The following is a 6,547-nucleotide window of genomic DNA, read 5'->3' on the forward strand; positions in this document are numbered from 1 at the left end:
ATAGTAATCTAATCCAAATCCGCACATAACAGTCCTGAAAAGATGGAAGATGGGAAACTAGACTTGGTCATGATGGTGGTGGAAAGACAAGAGGACTAACTCTCAGTTACCATAGCGGGAAGTCATGAACACTTGTCACTATATTTCTGACAAATCAAAAAGCAGCAGTTACAGTCTTCAGCACATGTTATTTAGAGGCATAAATGTAAATTCAAAAATAATAAAGTTGGAGCAGTGTGAAGAAGAGGCAAGAACGACCCCCGGACTGACCAAAGCCTGCACGCCGCTCCATCCCCACGTCCAACTCCTTAGTTCCGCTGCCATCACCACCATGCCCAAGAGAAAGGCTGAAGGGGATGCTAAAGGAGATAAAGCCAAGGTGAAGGACGAACCCCAGAGAAGACCTGCAAGATTGTCGGCTAAACCTGCTCCTCTAAAGCCAGAGCCCAAGCCTAAGAAGGTCCCAGCTAAGAAGGGAGAGAAGGTACCCAAAGGGAAAAAGAGAAAAGCCGATGCTGGCAAGGAGGGGAATAACCCTGCAGAACATGGAAATGCCCAAACAGACCAGGCACAGAAAGCTGAAGGTGCTGGAGATGCCAAGTGAAGTGTGTGCATTTTTGATAACTGTGTACTTCTGGTGACTGTACAGTTTGAAATACTATTTTTTAAATCAAGTTTTATAAAAACGCAGAATTTTGTTTTTGCTTTTTTCAAGCTATGTTGTTAACACACAGAACACTTCATTGTTGTTTTTGGGGAAAGGGGCATATGTCACTAATAGAATGTCTCCAAAGCTGAATTGATGTGGGGAAAACACCTTTCCCTTCTAGTTTTAAGAGACTTCCTCTTGGCTTCCAGGAGGAGGGATTCCCCGACGTTGACACACATAGCCACCTTGGTACAAACGCCTGTGGTGTGGAAAAACATTCATTTTTTATGCCCTCTTCTCCCTTTCTGCCTTCAGCATAGACTTAACCCAGACATCTGTTGGGACCTGACCCCCAATAATTGGTTACCAGTATGTCAGTGATGCCACTGCGATGGCACCCCTCATAAGAGCAGCAGTTTTCGTTTATAGATTGTGGATCTTCAGACAAATTCTGCCATTTTCATTTCATTTCCTGAAAGTCAGGGTCGGCTTGTGAAAAGTTGTCAAACAACATGCTAAATGTGAAATGTCAACCCTCACTCTAAACTTCTTCCCTGTTCAGAGCATCAAATGAAGACTTCATTGGGTTTTTATAGTGGATTTCTGAATTTGGTAGTCCATTAAAGAAGGGAATTTGAAAGTTGTTGTATGCTGTTAAAGATTGTCTGCCCATGTCCTGCCTGAAATACCATGATTGTTTATGAAAAGTATCTTTAATAAAGCTGGATACAGTTTGGCTTGGAAAAAAAATAAAAATAAAAAAATAAAGTTTTAAAAAAGATGAATTTGTCTTATGATTTTGGGTAACAAACCCATAAACTTGGCAGCTTAAAATAACATCTATGAAAATCAATAATAGTTCCCCAAAAGTTAAACATAGAATTATCATATGACCCAGAAATTCTACTTCCAGGCATATTCTCACATGCTTATAACAGCACCATTTATAACAGCTGAAAGGCAGAAACAACCCAACTGTCCACCATCAGATGAATGGATGAGCAAATTGTGAAATATACTTACAGTGAAATATTTTTAAGCCCTAAAAGGAAACGAAACGCGGATGCATGCTACAACATAAATAAACCTTGAAACATTGTGCTAAGTGAAAGAAGCCAGACCAAAGGTCATATACTGTAGTATTCCTCTTATACAAATTACCATAGAGAAAGAAGACTGATGGTTGCCAAGAGCTAATAGGAGGAACGGTGGGGGTGGTTACTTAAGGGGTATAAGGCCCCCACCTGGGGTGATGGAAATGTTTTAGAACGACATAGGGTTCGCATTGTCAATATACTAAAGTCATTGAATTGTTCACCTTAAAGTGGTTAATTTCATGTTATGTAAATTTAATCTCAATAAAAAACTATATAATCTAATTATACTAATTGAATTAGTGCGTGTAGCACTCCACTAACCTGATTAAGAGAACCTATCATCTTCTTTCCTTTCTTCTTCTTATTTATTTATTTTGGCTATTCTTTCTTTTCTTCAATTTAATTCCATTCCAAAAAATGGAATATACTGCATCCCCTCTAAAAAAACCTTAACAACGGAGAAAGGAATGTGTTTAGTAAAACCTTAACAAAAAACCGGGCTCGGTGGCTCAACCTGTAATTCCAGCACTTTGGGAGGCTGATGCAAGTGGATTGCCTGGGACCACGGGTTCGAGACCAGTCCTGGCAAGACCTTGTCTCTACAATAAATAAAAAATTAGCCTGGTGTGGTAGCGCGTGTCTGTAGTTCTGGTTGCTTGGAAGGCTGAGGCAGAAGGATTGCCGGAGTCTAGCAGGTCAACGCTGGGGTGGCTGTGAGTGCCACTGCACTCCAGACTGGGTGACAGAGAGAGACTCCTACTAAAAAAAAGTAACAAAAAACCTTAACAAGGGAGAAAGGAATGTTCTGGGCACCTTTAAGTTGAGTTATCAATTATGACCAATCTGTGTTCTCCAGCATGGGGAGAAATATCCAGAAATTATGACCTTGCATGCATTAAATAAAACTCTTTCTGAAAAATAAAACAAAAACAAACACACACACCTTGCCCATTTACTGTTTCACAGTTTCTGAAGGTCCAGGCTTAGTTTAATGGGATTCTCTGCTGAGGGCCTCACGTGGCTGAATCTAAGATGTTGTACCAGGGCTGATCTCTCACCTGAGGATTGTGGTCCTCTTCCAAGCTCATTGGATTGTTGGTAGAACCTCGAAGTTTCAGGACTGAGGTCCTTGTTTTCTCACTAGCTGTCAGGTTGGGACTGCTCTCAGCTCCTAGAAGCCACTCCGAGTTACTTGCCAAGTGGTCCCCTCAGCAGTTTTCAACTTGAATGCATACTTCCTTCCAGGCTAGCTGGAGCGGGTCTCTCTGATTTCCTGTTGTGTGACCAGGCAGAAAAAACTCATGGCTTTCAAAGGGCTCACATGGTTTATCTGACCCATCCAAAATAATCTTCCTTTGACCGTGCAAAGTAACATAATCACAGGAGTGATATCATACTCATAGTTTCTAGTCACACTCAAAGAAGAGGGAATTTTTTAAGGGCAAGGGTCACTGGGGACTGTATTAATCAGGGTTCTCCAGAGAAACAGAACGAATAGGCTATTTATGCACTTGTATTTATTATAAGGAGTTGGCTCACATGATTATGGAGGCTGATAAGTCTTTAAGATCTGCAGGGTGAGTCGGAAAGCTAGACCTGAAAGAGTCGATGGTTTAGTTTCAGTCTCAAGGCTGACAAGTGCTCAAGACTGAGGAAGATCTGATGTTTTAGTTCAAGTTTGAAGGCAGGAAAAAGTCAGTGTCCCAACTTGAAGTCAGGCAGGAGGAATTCCCCCTAATTCGGGGGAGGGTCACCCTTTTTGTCCTCTCCAGGCTTTCACCTGAATGAATGAGGCCCACTCACAATTGGGCAATTGACGGTATATATATATATATATATACTGTCTACCAATTCAAATGTTCATCTCATTCAAAATATTCTTAGACAACCCCAGAATAATGCTTGATCAAACATCTGGACACCCCGTGGTCCAGTCAAGATGTCACATAAAAGTAACCACTGCAGGAATCATCTTAGAATTCTGCCTGCCACAAAAAGGGCAAGAAGTTCCCACCAGCAGAGAGGGGACAATAGAAGAAAAGGAGTGGGTGACTGATGTTTTTCATACAAACCTTGTAGAGCTATTTAACTCATGCTTAGAACCAAGCTATGTATCATATCCCTCCCCTTAGGGTGAGAAGTCTGTGGGTCCAGAAGGCTATGTCTGTGACCACATCTTTTATCCAGACCATGTCTGGGGCAACTGAATGCCTTGACCAAACAGCTCAGATCCTGAAAAGATCTCTTTTCCAGGCCAGCCCTCTTGTTGATGGACTAGCTACTCTTGTGCACACCTCCTGGCCTGAGAGCTGGCTCAGGGCTGTAGAAATTTGTAATAGGTGTAGATAGCACTTGCAATAGGTGTGGACTGAAGTGCCTTTTTAAAATTAAAAATTCAATTTTGAGATAATTGCACATTCACATGCAGTTGTAAGGCATACTGTGGAAGGATCCAGGTGACCTTTTAGCCAGTTTCTCCCAGTGGTAACATCTTATGAAACTATAGTACAATGTCACACAACCAGAATATTAACATGGATACAGTCCATCAGACTTATTCATATTTCCCCAGTTTTTACTCATATTGATGTGTGTATGTTAAGCATGCGTGTATATTAAATTCTATGCAAATTTTACCCCATGTAGGTTTGTGTGTCCATTTTAGAGTCAATACACAGAACAATCTCATCACTAAAAGGATCTCTCATGTTGTTCTTTTATCACCACAACAATCTCTGTCCATGCTCCCTCGTCTCATCTCAATCACTGGTAACCACTAGGCTGCTTTCCATTTCTATAATTTTTGCATTCCAAGAATGTTATGTGAGTGGAAATGCGCAGTATTAGCTTTTTTCCCCCCTACACAGCATGCCTCCCATGAGATTCTTCTAATTGTTGAATTTATCAATAATTTTTTCCAAATGCTGGCCAAGATACAGAGAACCTGGATCAGTCATACATTTCTGATGAGAATATAAAATAATACAGCCACTCTGGAAACAGGTTGGCATTTTTAATAAGACTAAGCATGCAATTTCCATGTGATCTAGCAATTGTACGCTTTCGCATTTAACCTAGATAAACGAAAACTTATGTTCACACAAAAACTTGTACATGAACGTCTATAACAACTTCATTCATAATACACCAAGGTAGAAGATGGCCAATCCTTCAATGGATGAATTGTTAAACGGTGGTACATCCATACTGTGGAATTCTATATAGCAATCAAGAGAAACTATTTACATGCCCAACAAATGAGAGACCAGTGTCACCCTGATACCAAAACCAGGGAAAGACTACCAAAAAACAAAATCAGGGAGTGCTCACTTTTCTATTTTCTGCAAGCAATTTTACAAAATCAGTGTTGATTCTTCTTTGAAAGTTTGGTAGAGTTGTCCCATGAAACCAACTGGGCTTGGAGATTTCTTGGTGCCAGTAGTGACGGGCTTCCTCCTTGCTGGTGTCACTCATCTTCTCATGTCTCTGGGTTGGGAGGGAAGTCTCAGGCCCAGCAGAGAAGGAGAACACCTCCTCAGGCTGCCTCTTTTCAGTAAGGTTTCTGATTGGTCCCCTTGCCAGTGCTGCCGAGTTTGCCTAGTGTTGTTGCAGGGACTTCCTGTTTGATCTGGGGAAAGGCACCCACCTGGGTCACCTTTTGTTGCCATGTTGGGGCTGGGGCTGGGTCACCTTCCCTCCTCCAGTCCTGGGGGGCTCTAATCGGTTCATCTTCTTTTTACCAGCTCTCAGAGTCCCCTCTGATTGCCCCTTGAGTTGTTTCTAGGGCCTGTTGTTGTCTGAGTGGGGACACGCAGAAATACCAAGACTGTGCCATCTTGTTTGGACTGGAAGTCCTGAGGTGTTCTTTTGCACTCTGAAGGGTGGCCCAGAGCCATGGGCGGGAAGGAAGATGGAGATAATTTAGGACCAGGGGCTGGGAGCTTGTTTTTTCTACACTGTCATTTATGAAACAAAATTGGAGGAGTCTAAAATTTGTTCCTGGTCTTCTGGGTCATTTGAATATATAGTTGTCAAGGCTAGAGGAGAAAATGCATATTTTTTAGCAGCTTATTAACTTGATTTATGACTTTTAAATATTCACATAGAAAATTTGTGAGCCTCCATTTCTATTTTTGTCCCAGTCAGGCAAATGCTAAGGGCAGGCCTGATAGGCATGTAAATCATTGATTAAAAGTAAAAAGAAAATACTTTATTTAAAAGAGGGAAAAGTACTTTCTTATTCCATCTTTTACTGAGTTGAATAAAAAAAGGTAAGTATTACTTTCATTTCTTTTTTCTTTTTTTGAGTTGGGATTTCACTCTGTTGCCCAGGTTGGAGTGCAACAGCATGATCATGGCTCATCATAGCTTCAAACTTCTGGGCTCAGGCAAGTCTTCCACCTCAGCCTCCCAAGTAGCTGAGACTACAGGCATGCACCACCATGCCTGGCTGTTGGGAGCCAACATCTATAGCTACATGGCTGAGGCCTGTAAAGGCCCATCTGGAAGATCGCCTCTGACATAGGATATCAGTTATACCTATAATATTGGCATGTGATTAGTGACCAGTGTGCATACATGGCAGTAAAACTTATAAGTAAATCTCAATACACCTGATGGAAAGTGCATAGCAGAATTATTTCTCTCTGTCTTTCTAAGTTTTACTTCTTTCTAGATATTTTTTAACTTCTATTTCCTGGTAGACTGGGTAGTCAGCTCTTGTTCCTGAAAGCTGTTTCCCCTAGGGCTAAGATTAGAAACTAAATTACCATGATAGTTTTTGTCGACCTGCCCCTAGCCA

The 6,547-nt window shown here is 41.4% G+C and overlaps 1 pseudogene across 1 annotated transcript; it reads left to right on the plus strand.

The window, feature by feature from the left end:
• Positions 1-234: 234 nt before the first annotated feature.
• On the plus strand, positions 235-995 carry LOC103253597 (annotated as a pseudogene). Its single transcript, XR_002481584.1, has one exon. The product of XR_002481584.1 is annotated as a non-histone chromosomal protein HMG-17 pseudogene (transcript).
• The last annotated feature ends 5,552 nt before the right edge of the window (positions 996-6,547 follow it).

Source organism: Carlito syrichta, unplaced genomic scaffold (genome assembly GCF_000164805.1).
Source record: "Carlito syrichta isolate Samal-C Ts95f unplaced genomic scaffold, Tarsius_syrichta-2.0.1 Scaffold239047, whole genome shotgun sequence".
NCBI lineage: Eukaryota > Metazoa > Chordata > Mammalia > Primates > Tarsiidae > Carlito > Carlito syrichta.